The sequence below is a fragment of the Triticum urartu genome, chromosome 3A (genome assembly GCF_056163025.1).
Source record: "Triticum urartu cultivar PI428250 chromosome 3A, HENAU_Tu73, whole genome shotgun sequence".
Classification (NCBI taxonomy): Eukaryota; Viridiplantae; Streptophyta; class Magnoliopsida; order Poales; family Poaceae; genus Triticum; species Triticum urartu.
This window is the reverse complement of record NC_141875.1, coordinates 323,061,787-323,076,979: the sequence shown is the minus strand read 5'-3', so window position 1 is coordinate 323,076,979 and position 15,193 is coordinate 323,061,787. Positions and strand designations below refer to the sequence as shown.

General features: G+C 45.3%; 1 pseudogene; it reads left to right on the top strand.

Annotated features, from left to right (window-relative positions):
• Positions 1–451: 451 nt before the first annotated feature.
• LOC147979586 (uncharacterized) lies at positions 452–1,078 on the top strand (annotated as a pseudogene).
• The last annotated feature ends 14,115 nt before the right edge of the window (positions 1,079–15,193 follow it).

The window sequence follows — 15,193 nt, the reverse complement described above, 5'->3', positions numbered from 1 at the left end:
ACAGTGTAGTACGCACCTATAGACAAAATGCAGTTCTTTCTGATAGACCATGCAGTCCGGTATAATAACCAATGCAGTTCCGTGAACACGGAGGATACATATAAACGTGACAAATGCCAGTTCGCACAGCAAGTGGTGGTTGAAAATTTTACTCATCAAAAATAAAATAAAACCACGTTAAAAAAACCACGTTCGCATACAACCACCCAATCCGAGCGGTTCCATTGCCACAAACTCACGATCACAGATGAACCCACGATCTGCACAACCGCATCATTAGCGAGATCGTGCAATTCATTCGATGCGGCCATCCCACCCCGCGCCCTCCCCTTAAATTCGGACCCCTGCCAAAGGCCTTCTCATCCACAACAACACAACTATCCATTGCGCTGCAACCAAATCGCTCTATCACATCGATCTCCACAGAAAACACCAAGCCCTACTACCAGCGATGGCGTTCTCTGATGATTACAAGGACGTGGAGGCCCACGGCAACACCAAGTTGCACGTCATCCACACCAACGACCAGAAGCAGATGGCGATCTCCCTCGCGCAGTATGAGCGCCACCTCAGGCTCTAGCGCCACAAAATCATCGGGATTGATCTCGAGTACAACAACGAGCCTGAAGCGACGCAGAAACCCGCCCTCGTCCAACTCTCCGTCGGCAAGACTCAGCCGGTGCTGCTCTTCCAACTGAGCGCCACTGGAAGGTGCACTATCTTCAACAACTTCCTCGCCGACCCTAGGTACACCTGTGCTGGCTTCTCCATCGACGTCGACAAAACCAGGCTAGAGCACGTTAATCTGGAGGTGGCCAACTTCGTTGACATCCAGAAGGAGTGGAGGGTCCCCGAGGCAACCAAGGAGTTGGACTCCCTTGGAGACGTCTCTGGCATGCTCATCGACGACTACTACAACAACATGAAGAAGAAGATAACCGATGATGAATACACGCACTGGGCCACCCTACCTCTGTCCATGAGGCACATCGAGGACGCGAGAAAGGATGCCTATGCAGCGTACGAGATATGGAACCGCATCACCCTCACCCAGGATGAGCTTCGCCGTGCAAACTAGGAGAAGGAGGAGCCCCCCAAGAAGCGCTCTAGGAGTAGCTGGGGATGGGGAGACGCTAACTGGTGAAGAAGCAGACGGTGCCGGCCAAGAACCAACAATGCTAGTGTCGTTCTGGAATTATCGTCAAATTTGCTTTCTGTTGTTTGCTTATGTATCGTTAGTTTGCTTGTGATCATTTGCTTTTGCTGAACTTAGTTTGCTTGCCATGCAGAATAGCTTGTAATGATGAAATTTGATTATGTTATATTTCTTTCTGTTGAACTTAGTTTACTGGTGATGAACTTTTCATACAGAATGCTTGTGATCATTTGTTTTCTGGTGTTTGCTTATTTATCATTAGATCCGAGCAGCGCACAAAACGGACGAAGATGCAGTGCGCAAATAGAACGCATGCAGTGTAAAAATGTTTATGAATGCAGTACAGACTCTGTCGAATGCAGTGCACACATACACAACAAAGTAGTGCGCGCCTCTGCATTTCAAGAAAGAATACTTAAGAGCAAAAACACGAAAAGAAAATGCGACATGTATATGTAGGGCGGAATATGTGAACATGCAGTACACAAACATGATAAATGCAGTGAACAAATGATTTACTAAGCAGTGCACGCCTCTGCATTTGAAAAAATAATACATAAGAGAAAAACACAAAAATAAAAATTTGACCTATATATTTAATGCAGAATATGTGAACATGCAGTACGGAAACATGAATAATGCAGTGCATGAATGATGTACTAAGCAGTGCATGCCCCTACATTTGAAAAAATATGCAAGACGAAAGAAAAAAATTAACCACCCAGATGCAACCAGGCCCCAGCCAATCTCGTAGTAGATCTGCGCCCACAACAGGCGAGTTGTTCCGAGCCACGATGCAAGGGGTTGGGCACACATGGGCCCACAGGTCAGAGAGCATAGAGCAATGAGCGCCGTGTATAAGCGCCCAAATAAGTAACCAGAGGAGTTCGATATGGCTGCCTCGCCAATACTTATAAATAGGTCGAGCGCGCCCTCCGCGTGCAAGGTGGGACTAAACATTAGGGCGCACACACAGTGCACCGGGAACCAGCCGTACTGACAGGCCAACTTGGGCCGAATACGTCTTCACTCCCCAAACAAAGGCCCAACAGGAAAAAGAGAGGCTGCTGAATTTTTTAAAAAAATTCCCACATACCACTCCACAAACACAGGCCCAAAAACGCGTTCTACAGTTCGTTGTGATACGACAATGTAGTTCTCTATATTCATGTAAGCAGTCATGTTGCTTCTCAAATGCATTCGCATACACTGAATCAGAATCAATCCACCACCTAACACCAACCACAACATTTATTACTTTCGTTGCTCAATTGCTTGCATAAAAACCATTCATGCTCCAGACTAACACAACTCCTAGCCCCGTTCCTCTTTTTCTTGAAATCGTACATCTAGGGTTCATCCCATCCCCAGCTGTTCTCTGAAATTCCACTGAACCCACCATGGACTGTAAGTGCGGGTGTTTGGCAAGGATGGAGCCGGTAGCGGACACATGCATGTACGGAGAGGGTCTAGGGGTCAAAAACACCGAGTGGCGCAGCATGCTCGGGTGCCTGATGATACACAACAGGGGGTTTCAGGCGCCATTTCTTCATCGCCTCACACCCGCAGATCTGCAGGAAAGTTGGGTATGTTTTCCCCTAACAATTTTCCACATAACCTAGGCTGCAACTCCACATCTGAATATATAGTTCCATCAATTTGTTCAGTAGTGTCAACAAATACAAACATAATTTGTATTGTTGTTTAGATTTGTTAGCTATTAAGACTAGATGCTTCCACCTATATTTCTTCAGTACCACACCAGGTATCGACACTAATTAGATCAGAACCCCAACACACGAACAAAAAAGAGGGTCAGTAGATCAGTGTTGCAGTTCTCTTAACATGCTAGCGAAGTACACTGTAAATGACCTTGCAGTGTAAACATGTTATAGTATAATATATATCCTAGTAAAACTAGAGGTCAATTTTGTATATAATTTTGTTCATATATTGCAACTACTTTACAAAAATAGTAGTCATATATATGTACATATTTAAGTCAACATAAACAGATCATCCTAAGTATAAAGAAAAACATTTGATGTTTACTTATAAACATTCTTTTTCCATCCATTCCAAAATGCAGAAACTGCCATCCACAATAAAATTTCCATGCTCCAAGTTCAGGGAAGCTTACCTTGGAGACACAACACAAGAATGGGTATGCAGACATGCAAGCTGACTACCACATTGACTCTAAAGACTGTATCAACATAACTAATGGCTTTGAGGCTAGAGAAGTGGCCATGGTATTTTTCTACAAAGAAGAAGACTCCTCAAGTTTACAATTTTTGCACTGTAGGTTGTCTAGGACAGAAGCTAAAGGCATTAGTGGCATATTCTAATGCTTTGCTTATGTTGTATGCTTTTAAAATTATGTCCATCAGAACGCTTGAACGATGCCTATTTGAAGTATGCAACCTCATCTGCATCATTTTATCACTCTTTTTAGACAAGTTGATGCTGACAGGAATGCAGTTCTCTAATACACATAGTACGGTCCTTATATAAAAAATTGCAGTGCTCTGAACAATAACAATGCAATGCCAATGGTTGGAAACTTTGTAGTTAACATATGTTGTTCAACAGAATTCTCATGCTATGGAGTTCAGAAGAATTGACATAAAATACAAGAAATAGCACCATAACTATTCTGCTAATGCAGTACGGAAGTGCATACTATGAAGTTCTCTGAAACACAGAATGTAGTCTAAGAAAGAGTTATCTCATAAGTTGTCATGCCCACTATAATATAGTTACATTGAAGTCCACTACTTAATAAAAATGCAGCACACAATAAACATATGCCAAAACTGCATCAATAAAATCAACAGAGGTGCCAATTCCACTCGCAGTTTGATAAGTGGCCAAAACAATGTACAACCACTCAAATTTGAACAATTACCCACCAAATAATACATCAAACCCACGGCCACTACGATGAACAACATGAGCTATTCTTTAAAAATGCACACCAAAAATACGAACATTACATGCGCAATACAGTAAATTCAAACGAAAAAGAGAAACTAATTACAAGATTCAAAAATGCATCGACGCACAAAATCCAAAAAACAACAAGAATAGACGAGTGGATGAAGCTCACACGCCCAGACAATCGATTTCGTAGAAATTGAAAACTAACTCCTAAAAATTAGACAAATTGTAGAGTAAACGGTCCGATTAAAAAGAACGCTATCAAAGAATTCCTGCTAACAAACAACATCCGAGCAAGGAAAAGTCGCATCCAACACGAACACAAAGGAACAGAGAGTGTGGACAGGATAGACCGACTACTCATGCCGAACACCAGCCCGTGCCACCAAGCCGTAGGGGGAAGGACGCAACGGCCCCGGGCTATACCTACGACTTACACAAGGACATGGACAATAGAGCCGGTCTAACAAGATCAATCTATAGATCGAGGGGCGTGCTGCAATGCGCGAGGACGGCCATCAGACCTGGCATGATAGACACAACCTCACATGGGCCGAAAACCGCATACGGCCTTGGTCCGAACTACACCGTGGTATCGCCCGATACAGAGGCACCGCACACCCCCTATGCTTCACCGACGAAGTAATGGAACATCAGTTCCCAGAAGGGTTTAAACCCGTCAACATTGAATCATACGACGATATGACAGATGTCGCAGTATGGATCGAAGACTTTCTTCTCCATATCGACATGGCACGCGGTGATGATCTCCATGCCATCAAATACCTCCCGCTCAAATTAAAGGGACCAGCTCGACACTGGCTAAACAGCCTCCAAGAGAACTCTATCGGCAGTTGGGAAGACTTGGATGATGCCTTTAGAGACAACTTCCAACGTACCTATGTTCGGCCCCCAGACATCGATGACCTTAGCCACATAGTCCAGCAACCCGAAGAATCAGCCCGGAAACTCTGGACCAGGTTCTTAATTAAAAAGAACCAAATTGTGGATTGTCCGGAACCTAAGCCCTCGCTGCCTTTAAACACCGCGTCCGAGACGAGTGGCTCGCCCGACACCTTGGTGAAGAAAAGCCGAAGTCGGCAGCCCTTACCACACTTATGACCCGCTTTTGCGTGCAGAAGATAGCTGGCTAGCTCGTAGAAGCAATAGCACAGCGACTCTGGCACCTCCGAAGCTAGGGATGGCAATGGCAAGCCACAACACAACAAGCACAAACGTCGAAACAACAACCAAGATGCCGAAGACACGGCGGTTAATGCCGGATTCAGTGGCTCAAAAGCCGGTCAGCGGAAGAAGCCATTCAAAGGAAACGGAGATGGTCCACCTAGTTTGTACAGAATACTCGACCGGCCTTGCTAAATTCATGGCATCCCCGACAAGCCTGCCAATCACACCAACATAAATTGTTGGGTCTTTAAATAGGCCGGAAAGCTCAATGCCGAACACAACAGGAAAGGGCCGCCCAGCGAGGACGACGATGAAGAGCCTCGCCTACAGAACACAGGGGGACAGAAGAAATTTCCCGCCGAGGTCAAAACAATGGACATGATCTATGCCACTCAGATCCCCAAGCGGGAGCGCAAGCGCGCGTTATGGGATGTCTATGCCTTAGAGCCAGTCGCCCCGAAATTTAATCCGTGGTCAGCCTGCCCGATCACCTTCGATCACAAAGACCATCCAACCAGCATCCGTCATGGGGGTTCAGCTGCATTGCTCCTCGATCCAATTATTGATGGATGTCAGGACCCCGATTCTAAGTCACACTGATCTAGCCTATAACACCTCATATCACTTTGTGCCCTCACGCACGGTATCCTCACGGGTGTCGCCTTACCATGGCCCGGGACCGTTTGCGCCTTTTGGCTCACGTGTATGATAGTGTCGCTAGCATCCATATGACAGAGAACCCGGGCCGACATGACCAGTTGTGAACCCAAAGTGGCACTAACTTACGGGGACAGGCATACATGAATCAACATCGAGCATGTCGGTCAGCAGCGTGCGAATCCGGGCTGTAGCACTGGGCTAACAGGACTCCGGTGAACCGGGCTGTAGCAAGCTAGGCAGGACTCCGTATGTCACCGTGTGACATTTCCCCGAAGGGACAGACACAGGAACGAAGTGAATAACATGTCGGCCAATCAAGTGTTCCGGAGCAGTAGTGCTGGGCTAGCAGGACTCCGGTGAACCGGGCTGTAGCGGACTACTATGGCCCATGGAAGCACAAGACTACATTTCCCCATAAGTGAGGCTACCAAGGATAAACAACTAGGTTGTCAGATCTGACACATACCAAGCATTTCAATCATACACACAATATGCTCAATATGTGCAATACAACATGGCAGCACAACAAGACTCTACGACTCAGAGTATTTATTCATTAGGCTCCGTGTAACACCCTCGATGCGGCTATATCTCCCACGTATCGAGGCACGGCTTAGAGGCATAATCGCATTGAAGGCATATGTCGCAAGTGAGGTAATCTTTACACAACCCATGTAATATAATAAGGGGAAAGGAGATACATAGTTGGCTTACAATCGCCACTTCACACAATTACATGAATAAAGCATTACATCATTCAAATACAATCAAGGTCCGACTACGGAACCAAAATAAAAGAAAAACCCCAAATGCGACAAAGGTCCCCGATCGACCCCAACTGGGCTCCACTACTGATCAACTAGAACGAAACAACATAAAGGATAAGATCTTCCTCGAGCTCCTCCTGAGCTTGGTTGCGTCATCTGCACGGACTCATTGGCATCTGCAAGCTGGTTTTGGAAGTATCTGTGAGCCACAGGGACTTAGCAATCTCGCACCCTCGCGATCAAGACTATTTAAGCTTATGGGTAAGGTAAAGGTATGAGGTGGAGCTGCAGCAAGCGACTAGCATATATGGTGACTAACATACGCAAATGAGAGCGAGAAGAGAAGGCAAAGCATGATCGATAAAAGTATGATCAAGAAGTGATCCTATAGCAACCTACGTCAAGCATAACTCCAACATCTTGTTCACTTCCCGGACTCCGCCGGAAAGAGACCATCACGGTTACACACGCGGTTGATTCATTTTAATAAAGTTCAACTTCAGGTTTTCTACAACCGGACGTTAACAAATTCCCATCTGCCCATAACTGCGGGCACGGCTTTCGAAAGTTCAAATCCCTACAGGGGTGTCCCAACTTAGCCCATCACAAGCTCTCACGGTCAACGAAGGAATAGACCTCCACCCGAGACATTCCGATCAAACTCGGTATCCCGGTACAACAAGACATTTCGACAGGGTAAAACTAAACCAGCAACACCGCCCGAATGTGCCGACAAATCCCGATAGGAGCTGCACATATCTCTTTCTCAGGGCACACTCAGATGAGACATCCTACGAGTAAAACCAACCCTCAAGTTGCCCCGAGGTGGCCCCGCAGTCTACTCGGTCGGACCAACACTCAGAGGAGCACTGGCCAGGGGGGGTTAAAATAAAGATGACCCTTGAGTCTGCAGAACTCAAGGGAAGGTGGTAGGTTGTTAGTGCAAATGGTAAAACCAATGTTGGGCATTGCTGGAGGAGCTTTACTTAAGGAGAACTGTCAAGGGGTTCCCATTATAGCCCAACCGCGTAAGGAACGCAAAAATCCAGGAACATAACACCGATATGACGGAAACTAGGGCGGCAAGAGTGGAACAAAACACCAGGCATAAGGCCGAGCCTTCCACCCTTTACCAAGTATATAGATGCATTAATTAAATAAGATATATTGTGATATCCCAACAAGTAAACATGTTCCAACAAGGAACAACATCTCCAAGTTCCAACAAGGAACAAACTTCAATCTTCACCTGCAAGTAACAACTCTATAAGAGGGGCTGAGCAAAGCGGTAACATAGCCAATCAACGGTTTGCTAGGACATGGTGGGTTAGAGGTTTGACATTGCAATTGGGAGGCTGACAAGCAAAAGGGTAGGCATTGTAGCATTGGCATAGCAAAAGGGCGAGCAACTAAGCAACAAAGATAGAAGTGATTTCGAGGGTATGATCATCTTGCCTGAAATCCTGCAAGGAAGAAGAACGAGTCCATGAAGAAGACAAACAGACGTAGACGAACGAATCCTCACACCACGACGTTATCGGAACCAACCCGAAGAAGCAACACCGGAAAAGAGCAAACAATCTAGTAAAAAACCACCACATACACATGGCATGATGCACAACCAAGTATGATGCATGTCCGGTTTAAATATGCATGGCATGGCAAAGAGCACAAGCAATCCTACAAATTAAGTGGAGCTCAATATGCATCGGGATGCATATTGACAAAACACCACATCAATCATTTAGTTCTCTCTTGTTTATGTACCCCAACAATATTAAATGTTGATTAACATGGCAAGAGGTGAAGCACAACAAAACTACCTATCTAGGCAAGTTTAAATGAGGCCGGAAGCAACGAACAACAATTCTGGAAAATCCTCATATGCATAATTTAAGGTTTGGTACTGTTCTTCCCTAAACATATTTTAGAGTTTTTAAGCATGCAAAATAAGGCCACCATGTTAAACTAGGCAAAATTCTACCCCATTTACATATAAAGATTATTTAAAACCGAGCTACGGTTATTTAGTTATGAAATTAAAGCATTTTAACATGGCATAGGAGTAAATTTAAACAAACAACATTTTACACATGTTAAACATGGATGAAAGTGACATATTATGATACTAGACAAAATTCTAAGCAACTTTCATATTAAGTTTGTTTTAATCCGATGCACGGTTCAACAGTTATTAAATGCATGATTCTAAAGGGGTTTTCTGAAAAACTGGCAGCCTCTGCATAATGGACAAATTTGCAGCGCACAGAAAAAAAACAGCTATGGGCTGAATCTGAGACGAACTGGGCCGCTTACCGCGGGCCTTAGCAGGCTGGCTGGCCTAGTGGATCTAGTGCGGCTGCTAGGTTTGCACAGATGGGCCAAGGATTGGCTGGGCCTTGGTCAACGCGACCACGAAGTAGGGGAGGCAGGGGATCGAACTGCTGTTCAGCTCGAGCCTGAGCAGGGCAATGGTGGCGGCGGCTTGGCAAGGCCGGTCGCTGGGGGTCGAGGAGGCAAGGAGGAGGCTGAGGCCGAGCTCCAGTGGCCGGATCTGGAGCTGACTCTCCGTTCCTGGCGTCAGCGGCGAACTCTGGCGGCACCATGGCATCCTGCAGAACGGGAGGGAGAGAGCGATGAGCTCGGTAGGCAGGGAGAAGAAGGACGGTGAGGTCGGGGCTCACCATGGCAGTGGTGGTCGACGGCGGGAGACCAGGCGGCGGAGACGGCTGGAACGCGAGTGAGGGGATCGGGGCTCTCCCGATCCGGATCGAAGGCGGCGGCGCGCATGCTGGAGCAGGCGAGGGATTTCGGGCGCTGGACGGGTGATGGCGGCTCGGGCTTCAAGGCAACGAGGAGGAGACCGTGGGGCGAAGCAGGTCGGGGCAAGGGGCTCCTGTGTGGCGGCCGCCGCGAGCTAGGCGCCTGGTGGATCGAGGGAGAGGAGCTCGGACATGAGCGATGGAGCCATCGAGGGGAGACACTTTTGCGGGCTGGATGAAAGGATTGGGTGGCTGCGGAAAACAAGGACGATGGTCGGGGAGGATTTGGATCGAGGAAATGTGGTTGGCTGAGGGGATCGAGGGAGGGGATCCCGAGAGGATCTGGGTGGAGTGGCGGCGGGATGGGACATCTCCCTAGGATCTAGGGTTGGGCTTTAAATATACAGATGAATTTAGTTTAGGGGCTACCTCGTCCCTCCGATCGTAATCGGATGGTCGCGAATAACTAGGCTAGGAAGCTCAATTACGAAAACGGAGACGTTTTGTAGATGTTTGGGGATGATCCGGACACAACAGTGGCGACACCTCGGGTCGGGTCCGGGACAACTTTCGGACGCTCATGTGAGGGGTTCGATGCACTGTGCAGAGAGGGTTTCGGACCGTGCGGTCGCATCGGACAACTCCGGAAGCGAAGAGGGGAAGGAGGATGGACTAGGTGGGCTGTGGCGAGACTGCGAGGGGAAGAAGAGAGAGAGAGAGAGGGCCCAGCATCTGTTCCGGAGACCGAAAACGTCCGACGATTTGACCGACTATATTGTCGCTATAGTTAACGGTTGGGGCATCAAACGATCTCCGAATTTGATGAAACTTGACAGGCGGTCTATCTACACTATAATAAAACCACACGTCAACTCTCATCCCATTCCGAGAACATTTTCCAGCCACTTATAAAATACTATTTCGGACATGCCGCGGGCGCGTGCAAGTGTGTCTGGGCTCAGAACGGACAACGGACGGAACGAGGAGACCGGGACGGATGCAATTTTTGAAAACATGATGATGCAATGCACATGATGACATGACAAGATGCAACACGCAAGCAAATGACAAGGCAACAACAACGAATAACTGGCGGACACCTGGCACATCGGTCTCGGGGCATTACAACACTCCACCACTACGAGAGGATCTCGTCCCGAGATCTAGAATGGCACCGGAGGGAAAACGAAAGAGAAAGAGAAGCGGTAAAACTAAGTTGCTTCTTTGACAAACGAGTGAAACCAAAGAACCTTGCGAGGTTGAACAAATTTGAGAAAAGAATACAACGAAGGTGAACTAGGTCGAAAACACTCCGTTAGAAAAGAGGGACAAAGAGCATTGCGAAAAACCTTGAGGTTGAAGGGCAAGATATTTATTGGAAACACTCCGTTTAAGGAAGGGGATCAAGGAAGACCAAATTCGGGCAGCACTCCGGTTGAAATGAAAATAATTGAATAAGAACTTGATAAGGAGATAGAACTTGAAAAGAGGGCACGACACTCCGGTTAAATGGGCAATCATGAAAAGAACATGATCTTTAGACAAACGAGATGATGGGTTGAGAAGAGCAACATCAATAGACCTCCGGGAGAAAGAATAGGATAAGGATAATTGAGACAAAAGAATGTAGAAGAAAAAGCCAACTTCTGCTACAAAAGAGCTTGAAAAGGCATCTTAAGGAGAAGGGTCGAACGGAGTTGTTGGAAAACCAACAACAAAAGGAGTAGCTTGATATGGGCTTAAGGAATACATCTCAAAATATGAGGTGAAATTCTACCACTGACGGAAGCACTAGATTGGATTGATATGAACAAGGAGACGAGAAACTTATATCACCGGGAAGATAAATGAAGAAACTTGGATCATATATGAGCACAATTATAGCAACAATCCTTAGGAAAGGCTTTTGGTGAAATATAACCCAAGATAAATCCAACGAGGAGGTTGATGGATTTAAAAAATACCTCATTCTTAATAACATGTGAAACATGAACTCAATTATCAAGAATGATGTAAAAACCACCTCCAAAGATACGGTAGAAAGAAATGCACTCCGGATTACAATATGAAGAATGCTTGAGCTTCTTAGAAAAAATGTCGATGAACACTTCGAGAAGGAATTAAATCCTTGATGAACCCATCATGAAGATCCTCCATGAAGAACTCTGGAAATAAAAGAAATGATCAATCGAAATGGAGGATGAAAAGAATAAGGTTGAATCCTTGCAATGATTTAAATGGATCTCGCGATGAAATAATTGAGAGAACTTGGAACTCCGGGAAAGAAAGAAGAGCACTTGAAACCAAGAATAAGTATGATGAACCACTCCGGAAAACAAGAATTGAATAAACTCGATGAAACAAGAATAAGAATTACATTATGCCTATCCTTCACCAATTAAATTGATGACAATGAACGGCTTCAACATATTACTTATTCTCTTTGAAAAGGATTAAGATAGATATACCATAAACTCAATGGACCACCGGTAGGATTGAAACAACGAATGAATTGATATGATGAAGAAGGAAGAGAACTCTTGAGCAAACCACCGTAAGAATTGAAAAGAACGATTAAAACAGATAACGAATCACCGGGAAGAATTTGCAAATGAACGAAGATGCTTGAGAGAAACTAGATACATGAGAACGAAGGGATCACGAACTGATTAGAGATCACTTGAATGATGCACCGGTAAGATTTGGAGAACGAGAGCTGAAAGCTGGAATGAATAATAATGAGATGATGGCCTCCAGATAACAAACTGAGAAGACTCTTGAATTGCTCCGGATAGGTGAAAAGAATATCTCACAATCGCAAATAATTATGAGAGGATGGCAACAAGCTAGAATCACAAATCTTGAAGAGAATGGAGCAAGATTGAAGAGAATCTTCTTCGGTCTTCAAATGACAACGAGAGACACCACCGTGAATTGTTGAGGCACTCCGGAATGAATAATGGAAAGGTTGAGCCAACGATGAAAATAATTTGAAAGATCTTGGAGAAACCCTTTGACTGATGAAAATTCATTCTTACGTCAAACTTCGAAAAGAAATTTGGATAGCTCCGGGAAAATAAGAAGAGTCAGGTAAGATCCTGGAAAAAGACCTGTGGGTTAGGGCCCACTCAAAAGATACATCGATGAACGATTTGAAGGAGAGATTGCACCGGTTGAATTAAATGGCTTGAATAAGATAGGACCTTGAAATAGCTTGAACGGATGCAAGGTGAAAAACACAAATCTTCGAAATATCTTCAGCACTCCGGAACAAATGAATAACGAGAAGTGAAAGATTAAGAATTGCACCTTCATGAGAAAGCATTGAAACAAGGAAAGGATATGATCACCAAAGCTTGACTTGAAACCACCGGAGAAGATAAAAGAAACGAAGAATGATGAACTAGAAGCTCCGTTAGTATCTTCATGAGAATCACCCGAATAAGAACATTGAAGGAAAAGAATGGAGAGGCTTCCCATCAATAAGATTTATACTCGATTAAGAAATCCGAGTCCTTGAAGAAAAACAAGGGAGGGAGGGCGGGAAAAACAAAGGCAACTTGGAGATGGATGACACAAACAACGTTGAGAAGAACTGATACTTGATCTTGTGAATGTTGAAATGATCGGATCCACTTGAAGAGAAGCACACCGGTTAAAAAGGATTGACAAAACAATCTTGATGATCAAGAAGGATTAGTATTCACATCAGAGTATGAGAACACCATTTAGACAAGGGATGGAATCAACATTTGACTTCGAAGCAACTCGAATACCACAACTCAAAACAAAAACAAAGGGTTGGCTCACAGAATAAGCCGGAACAAACATATGATAGAGATTTCGTCCGAAGTTTTCGTGGTGGGGCCTACACGGGCTCGATCGTACAGCACCGTCATGTACAAGGCAGTGCACATGACATACGAAGCATCCCCGAGTCGGCATAGCCAAGGACTCTTTAAGACACAACGAGACCACTGTAAAACCAACTGTGAATAGGCGGACCACTAGACGTCGAACCCCAATTTCATATCATACATCTGTCGAAAAGATATCCTAAGAGCTACTTGAATTCCCACTTATAAACTCCCGAAACTTTCCGGTTATGCAACCAGGTGTTGGGGATACAGGGGAAGCATAATATCTCACCCAAAACTAGCAAATCCTACATCCAACTGTATCCATCCTTCAACACATAACCAAGAAACATTCGGAAATCGTCTACCTCAACCTTCGAAAAGCATCCGTTATACAAGTTATGGAAATACTCCCGAACTCCCGCCCTAGTACTGGGTGGCGTCGAGGTCATCTCACCAACGAACTGCATAAAAGAGATTTTCGATGTCGGTGTACTAAACTCAGGTATTCCAGAACTGCAACGATAAAATTATGACGAGAACACCTCAGAGCTCAACTCCCCGGGACACTTCCATAAAACCCCTGATAGGAGGCACCAAGACAATGTCCTCATCATAAAACCATCGGAACGATTCCAAGATACCCGCGTGATCCTAAAATTTTTTTTTAGTGAAATTTGAGAAGAGAAGAGTCAAAACTCTACGTCAGGATGCCTTACCAGAGCGATGAGGAGACTGGGAAGTAAAAAGAATTTCTAAACTCTCCGATATATAATTCCTAAATGACTCAAAACATTTTTCTAGACACAACTCGGCTGCTAAAAACGATCAAGCAATGGGGCTCCTAAGGTCGGGGAAGGCTCTGATACCAACTTGTAACACCCTCGATGCGGCTATATCTCCCACGTGTCGAGGCACGACTTAGAGGCATAATCGCATTGAAGGCATATGTCGCAAGTGAGGTAATCTTCACACAACCCATGTAATATAATAAGGGGAAAGGAGATACATAGTTGGCTTACAATCGCCACTTCACACAATTACATGAATAAAGCATTACATCATTCAAATACAATCAAGGTCCGACTATGGAACCAAAATAAAAGAAAAACCCCAAATGCGACAAAGGTCCCCGATCGACCCCAACTGGGCTCCACTACTGATCAATTAGAACGAAACAACATAAAGGATAAGATCTTCCTCGAGCTCCTCCTGAGCTTGGTTGCGTCATCTGCACGGACTCATCGGCACCTGCAAGCTGGTTTTGGAAGTATCTGTGAGCCAGGGACTTAGCAATCTCGCACCCTCGCGATCAAGACTATTTAAGCTTATGGGTAAGGTAAAGGTATGAGGTGGAGCTGCAGCAAGCGACTAGCATATATGGTGACTAACATATGCAAATGAGAGCGAGAAGAGAAGGCAAAGCACGGTCGATAAAAGTATGATCAAGAAGTGATCCTATAGCAACCTACGTCAAGCATAACTCCAACACCGTGTTCACTTCCCGGACTCCGCCGGAAAGAGACCATCACGGTTACACACGCGGTTGATTCATTTTAATAAAGTTCAACTTCAGGTTTTCTACAACCGGACATTAACAAATTCCCATCTGCCCATAACCGCGGGCATGGCTTTCAAAAGTTCAAATCCCTGCAGGGGTGTCCCAACTTAGCCCATCACAAGCTCTCACGGTCAACAAAGGAATAGACCTCCACCCGAGACACTCCGATCAGACTCGGTATCCCGGTACAACAAGACATTTCGATAGGGTAAAACTAAACCAGCAACACCGCCCGAATGTGCCGACAAATCCCGATAGGAGCTGCACATATCTCTTTCTCAGGGCACACTCAGATGAGACAT